This window comes from Triturus cristatus, chromosome 9 (assembly GCF_964204655.1).
Source record: "Triturus cristatus chromosome 9, aTriCri1.1, whole genome shotgun sequence".
Lineage (NCBI taxonomy): Eukaryota > Metazoa > Chordata > Amphibia > Caudata > Salamandridae > Triturus > Triturus cristatus.
Genome location: NC_140592.1, coordinates 1,266,400,109 through 1,266,414,308, shown reverse-complemented (window position 1 = coordinate 1,266,414,308; position 14,200 = coordinate 1,266,400,109). Strand labels below are relative to the sequence as shown.

Below are 14,200 nucleotides of genomic sequence, written 5' to 3'. Positions count from 1 at the left end.
GATGGTTAATTTGAATATTTCAACAAAGCACATCTGTTGAAGCCTTTACTCAGAGTTTTTATGTGGTTTAAACGTTTGAAATAATGCAACACAATGTTCTGCATTATGACGAGAAGTGGCCACTTGTTGCTGCATCATTTAGCCAACCCCGACGCAGATGCTGCTCTTCCCTTGCCGCATAATTCCACTGGCCTGAATATAATTAAGTAAATGTTTCCACATAGATGCTATCTGAAGTTTAGTGGGGCCTCGAAGTTTGCCATATGGTGGTTATTGGGTCATGAATAGGTTTACTTGGGGCTATAGCGCTGATAATTGCAGTTTGAAGGGGATAAACCGCTTTATTTCCACATTTACCAACTGCTACATTCTTGTTACTTAAGAGTTGGAGGGGCCATCACCTCAGTGGGTGATAGAACCATGGTGTATGAGTCCTGGAGGGTGATAGAAGTGCTGCTGTGCAGAGTTGGAGGGGTCATCACCTCAGGGGGTGATAGAACCATGATTCAGAGTCCTGGAGGGTGATAGAAGTGCTGCTGTGCAGAGTTGGAGGAGCCATCACCTCAGGGGGTGATAGGGCCATGATTCCTGAGTCCTGGAGGGTGATAGAAGTGCTGCTGTGCAGAGTTGGAGGGGTCATCACCTCAGGGGGTGATAGAACCATGATTCAGAGTCCTGGAGGGTGATAGAAGTGCTGCTGTGCAGAGTTGGAGGAGCCATCACCTCAGGGGGTGATAGAACCATGATTCAGAGTCCTGGAGGGTGATAGAAGTGCTGCTGTGCAGAGTTGGAGGGGCCATCACCTCAGTGGGTGATAGAACCTTGGTGTATGAGTCCTGGAGGGTGATAGAAGTGCTGCTGGGCAGAGTTGGAGGGGCCATCACCTCAGTGGGTGATAGAACCATGGTGTATGAGTCCGGGAGGGTGATAGAAGTGCTGCTGTGCAGAGTTGGAGGAGCCATCACCTCAGTGGGTGATAGAACCATGATTCAGGAGTCCTGGAGGGTGATAGAAGTGCTGCTGTGCAGAGTTGGAGGGGCCATCACCTCAGTGGGTGATAGAACCATGGTGTATGAGTCCTGGAGGGTGATAGAAGTGCTGCTGTGCAGAGTTGGAGGGGCAATCGCCTCAGTGGGTGATAGAACCATGATTCAGAGTCCTGGAGGGTGATAGAAGTGCTGCTGTGCAGAGTTGGAGGGGCCATCACCTCAGGGGGTGATAGAACCATGATTCAGAGTCCTGGAGGGTGATAGAAGTGCTGCTGTGCAGAGTTGGAGGGGCCATCACCTCAGTGGGTGATAGAACCATGGTGTATGAGTCCTGGAGGGCGATAGAAGTGCTGCTGTGCAGAGTTGGAGGGGCTATCACCTCAGTGGGTGATAGGACCATGATTCCTGAGTCCTGGAGGGTGATAGAAGTGCTGCTGTGCAGAGTTGGAGGGGCCATCACCTCAGGGGGTGATAGAACCATGATTCAGAGTCCTGGAGGGTGATAGAAGTGCTGCTGTGCAGAGTTGGAGGGGCCATCACCTCAGTGGGTGATAGAACCATGATTCAGAGTCCTGGAGGGTGATAGAAGTGCTGCTGTGCAGAGTTGGAGGGGCCATCACCTCAGTGGGTGATAGAACCATGGTGTAGGAGTCCTGGAGGGTGATAGAAGTGGTGCTGTGCAGAGTTGGAGGGGCCATCACCTCAGTGGGTGATAGAACCATGATTCATGAGTCCTGGAGGGTGATAGAAGTGCTGCTGTGCAGAGTTGGAGGGGCCAGCAGAGTTGGAGGGGCCATCACCTCAGGGGGTGATAGAACCATGATTCAGAGTCCTGGAGGGTGATAGAAGTGCTGCTGTGCAGAGTTGGAGGGGCCGTCACCTCAGTGGGTGATAGAACCATGGTGTATGAGTCCTGAAGGGCGATAGAAGTGCTGCTGTGCAGAGTTGGAGGGGCTATCACCTCAGTGGGTGATAGGACCATGATTCCTGAGTCCTGGAGGGTGATAGAAGTGCTGCTGTGCAGAGTTGGAGGGGCCATCACCTCAGGGGGTGATAGAACCATGATTCAGAGTCCTGGAGGGTGATAGAAGTGCTGCTGTGCAGAGTTGGAGGGGCCATCACCTCAGTGGGTGATAGAACCTTGATTCATGAGTCCTGGAGGGTGATAGAAGTGCTGCTGTGCAGAGTTGGAGGAGCTATCACCTCAGTGGGTGATAGAACCATGGTGTATGAGTCCTGGAGGGTGATAGAAGTGCTGCTGTGCAGAGTTGGAGGGGCCATCACCTCAGTGGGTGATAGGACCATGATTCCTGAGTCCTGGAGGGTGATAGAAGTGCTGCTGTGCAGAGTTGGAGGGGCCATCACTTCAGTGGGTGATAGAACCATGATTCAGAGTCCTGGAGGGTGATAGAAGTGCTGCTGTGCAGAGTTGGAGGAGCCATCACCTCAGTGGGTGATAGGACCATGATTCCTGAGTCCTGGAGGGTGATAGAAGTGCTGCTGTGCAGAGTTGGAGGGGCCATCACCTCAGTGGGTGATAGAACCATGGTGTATGAGTCCTGGAGGGTGATAGAAGTGCTGCTGTGCAGAGTTGGAGGGGCCATCACCTCAGTGGGTGATAGAACCATGGCGTATGAGTCCTGGAGGGTGATAGAAGTGCTGCTGTGCAGAGTTGGAGGGGCCATCACCTCAGTGGGTGATAGAACCCCGATTCCTGAGTCCTGGAGGGTGATAGAAGTGCTGCTGTGCAGAGGTGGAGGGGCCATCACCTCAGTGGGTGATAGAACCATGATTCCTGAGTCCTGGAGGGTGATAGAAGTGCTGCTGTGCAGAGTTAGAGGAGCCATCACCTCAGTGGGTGATAGAACCCCGATTCCTGAGTCCTGGAGGGTGATAGAAGTGCTGCTGTGCAGAGGTGGAGGGGCCATCACCTCAGGGGGTGATAGAACCATGGTGTATGAGTCCTGGAGGGTGATAGAAGTGCTGCTGTGCAGAGTTGGAGGGGCCATCACCTCAGTGGGTGATAGAACCATGATTCCTGAGTCCTGGAGGGTGATAGAAGTGCTGCTGTGCAGAGTTAGAGGAGCCATCACCTCAGTGGGTGTTAGAATCATGATTCCTGAGTCCTGGAGGGTGATCGAAGTGCTGCTGTGCAGAGTTGGAGGGGCCATCACCTCAGTGGGTGATAGAACCATGATTCCTGAGTCCTGGAGGGTGATAGAAGTGCTGCTGTGCAGAGTTAGAGGAGCCATCACCTCAGTGGGTGATAGAACCATGATTCCTGAGTCCTGGAGGGTGATAGAAGTGCTGCTGTGCAGAGTTGGAGGGGCCATCACCTCAGTGGGTGATAGAACCCCGATTCCTGAGTCCTGGAGGGTGATAGAAGTGCTGCTGTGCAGAGGTGGAGGGGCCATCACCTCAGTGGGTGATAGAACCATGATTCCTGAGTCCTGGAGGGTGATAGAAGTGCTGCTGTGCAGAGTTAGAGGAGCCATCACCTCAGTGGGTGATAGAACCCCGATTCCTGAGTCCTGGAGGGTGATAGAAGTGCTGCTGTGCAGAGGTGGAGGGGCCATCACCTCAGGGGGTGATAGAACCATGGTGTATGAGTCCTGGAGGGTGATAGAAGTGCTGCTGTGCAGAGTTGGAGGGGCCATCACCTCAGTGGGTGATAGAACCATGATTCCTGAGTCCTGGAGGGTGATAGAAGTGCTGCTGTGCAGAGTTAGAGGAGCCATCACCTCAGTGGGTGTTAGAATCATGATTCCTGAGTCCTGGAGGGTGATCGAAGTGCTGCTGTGCAGAGTTGGAGGGGCCATCACCTCAGTGGGTGATAGAACCATGATTCCTGAGTCCTGGAGGGTGATAGAAGTGCTGCTGTGCAGAGTTAGAGGAGCCATCACCTCAGTGGGTGATAGAACCATGATTCCTGAGTCCTGGAGGGTGATAGAAGTGCTGCTGTGCAGAGTTGGAGGGGCCATCACCTCAGGGGGTGATAGAACCATGATTCAGAGTCCTGGAGGGTGATAGAAGTGCTGCTGTGCAGAGTTAGAGGAGCCATCACCTCAGTGGGTGATAGAACCATGATTCCTGAGTCCTGGAGGGTGATAGAAGTGCTGCTGTGCAGAGTTAGAGGAGCCATCACCTCAGTGGGTGATAGAACCATGATTCAGAGTCCTGGAGGGTGATAGAAGTGCTGCTGTGCAGAGTTGGAGGGGCCATCACCTCAGTGGGTGATAGAACCATGATTCCCGAGTCCTGGAGGGTGATAGAAGTGCTGCTGTGCGGAGTTCTCTCACCGCATGAAGTTTGCGAGATGGCCAGTTTACTTTCAAGCGGTTACAAATCGGCGCATTTTTACTCCTCGACAGAGCTTTCCATGCGGAGCGCCTGGGTCTCCAGGGGACATCTCACGAGGACTGGGGTCCCCAAAGGAACACACTCCCAGGGCCGCCATTTTTAAATATGGAACGCCATGAAAAGGTGCATCCAGGAGACAAGTCCACAAGGGGCGCCATTTAAAAGATGGAGCCCCATGGTGCAAAAGTAGTACACACAGGCCTCGTTGTTTGTAATGTGGGGCACCGTGCAGTTAAACAGCCCCACTGACACCCATGACTGACCCTGCAGCTCCCCCCAGGGCAATATTAGCCCTCAGTTCGGAGCCTGAGGTGAAAGTGAGGGATAACCTGTAGACTCGTGGGCTTCGGCACCCTAAATCCACCCCCTTCCGACCTGTATTCCCCAAGCCAGGTTGCCCCAGATTTGCTCCGACCGCGGACTCCTCACTGCTTGGTAAAAGGCCCCCTGGCTTTCTGTGGCTTTTATCTTCCTACAAACACTTGTTAGTGTGAAGATCTCAGAGTCATACCCGGCCGCAAGAGAAACTTTGGAAACCTTCCACGTCTTTGTGAAGGTTGCAGGAAAAATCATATATTTTTTTGAGATATATGATGGGTGATCTAACCATGATTTCTCAGCTTCAGTGGGGGCGTCACCCTTTAATTCCAGGTTTAGTGGCGTCAATAGAACTGCTATTTGAGTTCTAATGGGGGCTATATATAGTTTATTTCCGGTTTATAGGGAGATGGAACCCGCAGTTTCTATGGGTAAATGGAACATTATTTGTAGTTCCGTGGGGGCTACGGGATTTTTATTTGAGGTTTAGTGGGGCCTAAATCCCACAATTTGCCAAGATTTTAGGGGTGCGAGACCTGTTGTTCGAGACTCAGTGGGGTGGATGACCCCCTGAGGGCCACCTTCTTCTTGGCTGAATCTTAGTGGGTGGTGCAAGTGGTTGTTTGGAGTTATGGGGACAGAACTCTGTACATGCAGGGTAGATGCAGCCTGCCCCTTGTTTTATGATGCTAAGTGGGGTCGTAAACGTGTCATATGATGTTCAGTGTTGGAAGAGCCAGTACTTCAGGGTATAAAATGTCACCAGGAATGATACCACGTTATTTGAGGAGTAGTAGGGGGTATAACTTTGGAATATTCCCCTGGAGACACCATTACGTGGTGCTCCATATTTTACAACGAGGACCCTTGGGGATGTCCTTTGGAGAAATTATGTGGCACTCCATGTTTTAAAATGGCAGCCCTTGGGGGGATGTTCCTCTCGAGTAAGCATACTGTGGAACCCTACATTTAAAATGGCCACCCTCGGGTTTGTTCCCGCGGCGACACCATGGCGTGGTGCTCTATATTTTAAAATGGCTGCCTTCGAGAGACCTTTCCCTGGAGAGACCACTATGTTGCACCCCATATCTAAAATGGCGTCCCTTGAGGGATATTCCTCAGCAGAAACCATTATGTGGCGCTCCATAACTAAAATGGTTGCCCTCAGGAGATGATCCACTGGAGACAGATGTGTGGCGCTCCATATTTTAAAATGGTGGCATTGGGTGGTATGCTCCTTTTGGGCTGGCGCAGACCTTGGGGAGGGGGGAAATATGTAGCCGCGTGGGCGACCTTCCTCCCGCTGCGGTGACCGCTCCCTAATTAGGCGATGCATCTGATACTCATTAAGTGCAATGAGATAATGAATCACATTCTCTCTTTGTTAATTTGCTGTAACCAAGCGGTTAATGGACGCCAGAGCTGAGTGACTGCGTTGATTAGAGTGATTTATTGTGCCAGCAAAACAAGTGCGCAGCTCCCGAATATTCATCTTTGTAATAATCCATAAATATCGGTTTTATCTCCAGTGTGTCCTCGGATGGCTCAGTGCGCTCGCTGGTGCCCCAGGGGTACTGAGCAGGGACGTGTTGATTCACCTCCTCTCTGAGTATTGAAGTGCAAGGGTATGGCTTTGGCTATCCATTCAGCACCCCTTGGGTAGCTGGGGCGCTGGCACTAGTGCACCACAAGAACACAAGAGGCTGTGCCATGGTACCCCCACCAACCCTGCACCCCGCGTGTATATAAGGGGCTATGGTCTGACATCCCGCCCCATCTCGTTACCCATTGGTATTGCAGAGATATGGCTCAGCATCCCCCCTCACCCTTTGTCTGCACATGGAGCTATGGCACAGGCTCTCGTGCTCATTCAGCACTCCATGGATACATGTCAGTCTAAGGTAGGCACCACCCACACCCTATGGGTACACAATGCTCTACGGCAACCCCTCTCCTGTCCAAAGCATGCACCATGAGTACATATGGGACCACGGCGCCACCTCGCCTTCTAACGGGTACACCACCTCCGGCACCCCATGAGTACACATGGGACCATGGCGCCACCTCACCTTCGTATGGGTACACCACCTCCTGCACCCCATGAGTACACATGGGACCATGGCGCCACCTCACCCTCCCATGGGTACACAACCTCCTGCACCCCATGAGTACACATGGGACCATGGCGCCACCTCGCATTCCTATGGGTACACAACCTCCTGCACCCCACGAGTACACATGGGACCATGGCGCCACCTCACCTTCGTATGGGTACACCACCTCCTGCACCCCACGAGTACACATGGGACCAGGGGGCCACCTCGCCTTCCTATGGGTACACAACCTCCTGCACCCCACGAGTACACATGGGACCATGGCGCCATCTCACCCTCCCATGGGTACACAACCTCCTGCACCCCACGAGTACACATGGGACCATGGCGCCACCTCACCCTCCCATGGGTACACAACCTCCTGCACCCCATGAGTACACATGGGACCAGGGGGCCACTTCGCCTTCCTATGGGTACACAACCTCCTGCACCCCACGAGTACACATGGGACCATGGCGCCACCTCACCCTCCCATGGGTACACAACCTCCTGCACCCCACGAGTACACATGGGACCAGGGGGCCACCTCGCCTTCCCATGGGTACACAACCTCCTGCACCCCACGAGTACACATGGGACCATGGCGCCACCTCACCCTCCCATGGGTACACAACCTCCTGCACCCCACGAGTACACATGGGACCAGGGGGCCACCTCGCCTTCCTATGGGTACACAACCTCCTGCACCCCACGAGTACACATGGGACCATGGCACCATCTCACCCTCCCATGGGTACACAACCTCCTGCACCCCACGAGTACACATGGGACCAGGGGGCCACCTCGCCTTCCCATGGGTACACAACCTCCTGCACCCCACGAGTACACATGGGACCATGGCGCCACCTCACCCTCCCATGGGTACACAACCTCCTGCACCCCATGAGTACACATGGGACCAGGGGGCCACCTCGCCTTCCTATGGGTACACAACCTCCTGCACCCCACGAGTACACATGGGACCATGGCGCCACCTCACCCTCCCATGGGTACACAACCTCCTGCTGCTCCCCATGGGTACATATGGGACCAGGGCGCCACCTCACCTTCCCATAGGTACACCACCTCCTGCACCCCATGAGTACACATGGGACCATGGCGCCACCTCACCCTCCCATGGGTACACAACCTCCTGCACCCCATGAGTACACATGGGACCATGGGGCCACCTCGCCTTCCTGTGGGTACACAACCTCCTGCACCCCACGAGTACACATGGGACCATGGCGCCATCTCACCCTCCCATGGGTACACAACCTCCTGCACCCCATGAGTACACATGGGACCAGGGGGCCACCTCGCCTTCCTATGGGTACACAACCTCCTGCACCCCACGAGTACACATGGGACCATGGCGCCACCTCACCCTCCCATGGGTACACAACCTCCTGCACCCCATGAGTACACATGGGACCAGGGGGCCACCTCGCCTTCCTATGGGTACACAACCTCCTGCACCCCACGAGTACACATGGGACCATGGTGCCACCTCACCCTCCCATGGGTACACAACCTCCTGCACCCCATGAGTACACATGGGACCAGGGGGCCACCTCGCCTTCCTATGGGTACACAACCTCCTGCACCCCACGAGTACACATGGGACCATGGCGCCACCTCACCCTCCCATGGGTACACAACCTCCTGCACCCCATGAGTACACATGGGACCAGGGGGCCACCTCGCCTTCCTCTGGGTACACAACCTCCTGCACCCCACGAGTACACATGGGACCATGGCGCCACCTCACCCTCCCATGGGTACACAACCTCCTGCACCCCATGAGTACACATGGGACCATGGCGCCACCTCACCCTCCCATGGGTACACAACCTCCTGCACCCCATGAGTACACATGGGACCATGGCGCCACCTCACCCTCCCATGGGTACACAACCTCCTGCACCCCATGAGTACACATGGGACCAGGGGGCCACCTCGCCTTCCTATGGGTACACAACCTCCTGCACCCCACGAGTACACATGGGACCATGGCGCCACCTCACCTTCCCATGGGTACACAACCTCCTGCACCCCATGAGTACACATGGGACCATGGCGCCACCTCACCCTCCCATGGGTACACAACCTCCTGCACCCCATGAGTACACATGGGACCAGGGGGCCACCTCGCCTTCCTATGGGTACACAACCTCCTGCACCCCACGAGTACACATGGGCCCATGGCGCCACCTCACCCTCCCATGGGTACACAACCTCCTGCTGCTCCCCATGGGTACATATGGGACCAGGGCGCCACCTCACCTTCCCATGGGTACACAACCTCCTGCACCCCATGAGTACACATGGGACCAGGGGGCCACCTCGCCTTCCTATGGGTACACAACCTCCTGCACCCCACGAGTACACATGGGACCATGGCGCCATCTCACCCTCCCATGGGTACACAACCTCCTGCACCCCACGAGTACACATGGGACCAGGGGGCCACCTCGCCTTCCCATGGGTACACAACCTCCTGCACCCCACGAGTACACATGGGACCATGGCGCCACCTCACCCTCCCATGGGTACACAATCTCCTGCACCCCACAAGCACATATGGGACCAGGGCACCACCTCGCCTTCCCATCTCGCACCCCCATCAGTACATGATGCATGGCTAAGGCTCTGTATACATTCACCCATAGGTTCCAGGTGATAAGTAAGGGCTTGCAGGGCTTGGGCCCCACCAATGACTTACGATAAGAGCCCAAAGTGGGGGGGGGGGGGGGCAGGACGTAGGGTGCTCGCTCAATGGCTTTTGCCTTTGATTGAAGGACTCTTCACTTCCAGCGCACTCTTTAGGGTCACTATAAGGGCTGTCTCAACTGCACGTCAGTGACACCTCTCTGGTGGAATATAGCGCCTCTCTTGCACTCTGGCACTAGTACAAACCACCTACGCACTACTGGCACCATGGCCCCTGCCCCTTCACGGAATGCTCTGCCTCCTCTCGGGCCTGCGGGTCTGTTCTTCTCAGGTGGTCACCAGTGGGTCTGACGCTGGTGGCCACAGTGGGTCCGACGCTGGCGGCCACCAGTGGGTCTGACGCTGGCGGCCACCAGTGGGTCTGACGCTGGCGGCCATCAGTGGGTCTGACGCTGGCGGCCATCAGTGGGTCTGACGCTGGCGGCCATCAGTGGGTCTGACGCTGGCGGCCACCAGTGGGTCTGACGCTGGCGGCCTCCAGTGGGTTTGATGCTGGTGGCCACAGTGGGTTTGATGCTGGCGGCCACCAGTGGGTCTGACGCTGGTGGCCATCAGTGGGTCCGACGCTGATGGCCACCAGTGGGTCTGACGCTGGTGGCCACCAGTGGGTCTGACGCTGGTGGCCACCAGTGGGTCTGACGCTGGTGGCCACCAGTGGGTCTGACGCTGGTGGCCACCAGTGGGTCTGACGCTGGTGGCCACAGTGGGTTTGATGCTGGTGGCCACAGTGGGTTTGATGCTGGTGGCCACAGTGGGTTTGACGCTGGTGGTCACAGTGGGTCTGACGCTGGTGGCTTTGAACACCAGGTGTGTGCCTCATCACCCCACACTGCCCTTGAACCGTTTACTTGCGGCTTTGTTTTCTTGTTGGTCTGTGACACGTCGTACCAGGTGACCTGGTTCACAGGGTGAGCGCTGTGATGGTTCTCAGGCATGGACAATGTAAGGTGAGAGGAGGCTCCTGATTGGTGCATTGAAACCACCTCCCATACAATGTGCGGAGTCAGGGCTGGAAGGGATTTCCCCTCAGAACCAGTTCTGAGCCCACCGGAGAGCATGGGTGACTTTCCAGAGTCGATCGCAGTGTAAACCGTGTGAAGGCACCGGAGGAGGGGGCACCGGGGCTCGTGAGTGGATGGCGGGCGAACATGGAGGCCACAGACCTGTTACTGGCCGTGGGAGATGGTGTTAAGTTTGTGCTAAGGTCATTTTCGCTTTCTTTTTGTTCCTCTGCGCAGTGAAATGTGTCCTTGTGTAGACACACACTGCTCTAAACCCCCACCAATGTCTGGGCTTCTCCAACCCCAGCCTGGACAGGAACTCCCTCCTCCCCAGGAGTAAGTCTACAATCTGGCTTGAAAGAAAGTTTGTGAGGAACAACAAACTTGTGTGTTCCCAAACTTTCAGTCCCTCCACACTGACCTCCTACAATGAGGCATCCCACGTGCAAACGGGGGTGCACGCTCAAACGGCTCTGGTGTATACAATCTTAAAAAGCAGCTTCTGACCTATCAGCAAAGGCCGGGTCGGAGTGACCTGTAGGTTTAAGGGCTGGTCTGGGTCGGAGTGACCTGTAGGGTCAAGGGCTGGTCTGGGTCGGAGTGACCTGTAGGGCCCAAGGGCTGGTCTGGGTCGGAGTGACCTGTAGGGCCCAAGGGCTGGTCTGGGTCGGAGTGACCTGTAGGGCCCAAGGGCTGGTCTGGGTCGGAGTGACCTGTAGGGCCCAAGGGCTGGGCTGGGTCAGAGTGACCTGTAGGGCCCAAGGGCTGGTCTGGGTCGGAGTGACCTGCAGGGCCCAAGGGCTGGTCTGGGTCGGTGTGACCTGCAGGGCCCAAGGGCTGGTCTGGGTCAGAGTGACCTGCAGGGTCAAGGGCTGGTCTGGGTCGGAGTGACCTGTAGGGCCTAAGGGCTGGTCTGGGTCGGAGTGACCTGTAGGGCGCAAGGGCTAGTCTGGGTCGGAGTGACCTGTAGTGCCCAAGGGCTAGTCTGGGTCGGAGTGACCTGTAGGGCCCAAGGGCTGGTCTGGGTCGGAGTGACCTGTAGGGCCCAAGGGCTGGTCTGGGTCGGAGTGACCTGCAGGGCCCAAGGGCTGGTCTGGGTCGGAGTGACCTGTAGGGCCCAAGGGCTGGGCTGGGTCAGAGTGACCTGTAGGGCCCAAGGGCTGGTCTGGGTCGGAGTGACCTGTAGGACCCAAGGGCTGGTCTGGGTCGGAGTGACCTGTAGGACCCAAGGGCTGGTCTGGGTCAGAGTGACCTGCAGGGTCAAGGGCTGGTCTGGGTCGGAGTGACCTGTAGGGCCTAAGGGCTGGTCTGGCTCGGAGTGACCTGTAGGGCCCAAGGGCTGGTGTGGGTCGGAGTGACCTGTAGGGCGCAAGGGCTGGTGTGGGTCGGAGTGACCTGCAGGGCCCAAGGGCTGGTCTGGGTCGGAGTGACCTGTAGGGCCCAAGGGCTGGTCTGGGTCGGAGTGACCTGTAGGGCGCAAGGGCTGGTCTGGGTCGGAGTGACCTGTAGGGCTCAAGGGCTGGTCTGGGTCGGAGTGACCTGTAGGGCCCAAGGGCTGGTCTGGGTCGGAGTGACCTGTAGGGCCCAAGGGCTGGTCTGGGTCGGAGTGACCTGTAGGGCCCAAGGGCTGGTCTGACGGATCAGTGCATGGGCTTTCTTTGGCAGTTTGTGGGTAGGTGTATGGGGTGAGGAGCCGATATTACTGTCGATTCTTCTGATATTTCCACAAACGTTGCCTGCAGCAGGACGCACACACGCGCTGCCATCTCCCATACCTTGCAAAATCCCTCTACCGAGTGTCTGCACAAGTTCAAACCTGCACTGATTTTCAAACGTGGGGCCCGGTTGTAGCTCTGTGGTTCACTAATGGGGGCGACTTTTTATGTGGCGCCCGGGCCTGTCCCAGGGCATCCCTGAGCGAGGGGCAGCAATATCCCAGGAGTAGGGAGGTGGAAATGATGAAGGCGGGTAGGAGGGAAGAGCCCTCAGTATGTGGTGAACGCCGCCGCCCTTACAGGAACCTACCGCTCCTTTTCTACTGGCTCCAAAAGGGGTAGTGGGCTAAATAAATTTACTCACAAAGATAACCAACACACACACAGAGCCACCATGCGCTACATCATATTGGTTCCCTTCACACGGCCTCCCGGCGAGGAGCCGACATCACACGGTGAAACAGAAGGTGATATGTAAACCCTGCGTAGAGTGGGTTTCCGGCGCATGTTTGGAAAGGCTTCACAACTGGTGTCCATTACAGGCTTTTAAATCTCTACAGGACATCGCGGCAGACAGATGGATTTGGTGTTTTCCCCTTCTTGGAAGGGGGAGGAAGGTAGAAGCGCCTCACAGACAGCGCCTGGAACACAACCTTGACCCATCCAGTCCCTACTCCCTCCACACATGGTGAAAGATTTTTAGAAGTTGTGAGGTGTGCATTTGTGATTAAGACCCTTTGTGCTCCTGCTTGACACAGGGAATGCAAAAACAACAGTTGATGGACAGAATGCAGAACAATGTCATACATTCACCCCAGTACAGAGATCTGGGCCTAAATCCATGGTTTATTTGCTCAACATGCTGTTCCAGTTTGAACACAGCCATATGCAAATCAGTCTTGACCCTGTGCCTCATGGGTACACTCCTGCCCGAACTGCAAAGCCAGGTCCTCCCTGGACTGGAAACAAGCATCCTAGGACCGGTTTCAGGGTTTCATCCCTTATCAGCCAGGCTAGCTTGACTCCAGTGGCATGGAGAGCACGGGACCCATGTCTGGGCATACCCGTCCCACTCGGGGTGACAAATGCAAAAACAACAGTTGATGGACAGAATGCAGAACAATGTCATACATTCACCCCAGTACAGAGATCTGGGCCTAAATCCATGGTTTATTTGCTCAACATGCTGTTCCAGTTTGAACACAGCCATATGCAAATCAGTCTTGACCCTGTGCCTCATGGGTACACTCCTGCCCGAACTGCAAAGCCAGGTCCTCCCTGGACTGGAACCAAGCATCCTAGGACCGGTTTCAGGGTTTCATCCCTCATCAGCCAGGATAGCTTGACTCCAGTGGCATGGAGAGCACTGGACCCACGTCTGGGCATACCCGTCCCACTCGGGGTGACAAATGCAAAAACAACAGTTGATGGACAGAATGCAGAACAATGTCATACATTCACCCCAGTACAGAGATCTGGGTCTAAATCCATGGTTTATTTGCTCAACATGCTGTTCCAGTTTGAACACAGCCATATGCAAATCAGTCTTGACCCTGTGCCTCATGGGTACACTCCTGCCCGAACTGCAAAGCCAGGTCCTCCCTGGACTGGAAACAAGCATCCTAGTACCGGTTTCGGGGTTTCACCCCTCTTCAGCCAGGATAGCTTGATTCCAGTGGCACGGAGAGCACGGGACCCACGTCTGGGCATACCCTTCCCACTCAGGGTGACAAATGCAAAAACAACAGTTGATGGACAGAATGCAGAACAATGTCATACATTCACCCCAGTACAGAGATCTGGGCCTAAATCCATCGTTTTGTAAAAATTATTATTTATTTATTTTTTATTTATTTCTTCTGTCAGGGAATGTTCTGGAAGGTGTGGGAGGCAGCACTGGCTCTTTCGTGGCTTTATCGAATGTTCTAGAAGGTGTGGGAGACCGCGCTGGCTCATTCATGGTTTCATTGAATGTTCTAGAAGGTGTGGGA

General features: G+C 55.4%; 1 protein-coding gene across 3 annotated transcripts in view; it reads right to left on the bottom strand.

Moving 5' to 3' along the window:
* Window positions 1-14,200, bottom strand: part of AKAP6 (A-kinase anchoring protein 6) — a 799,841-nt gene that overhangs the window by 355,031 nt on the left and 430,610 nt on the right. The gene's annotated exons all lie outside the window — the stretch shown is intronic.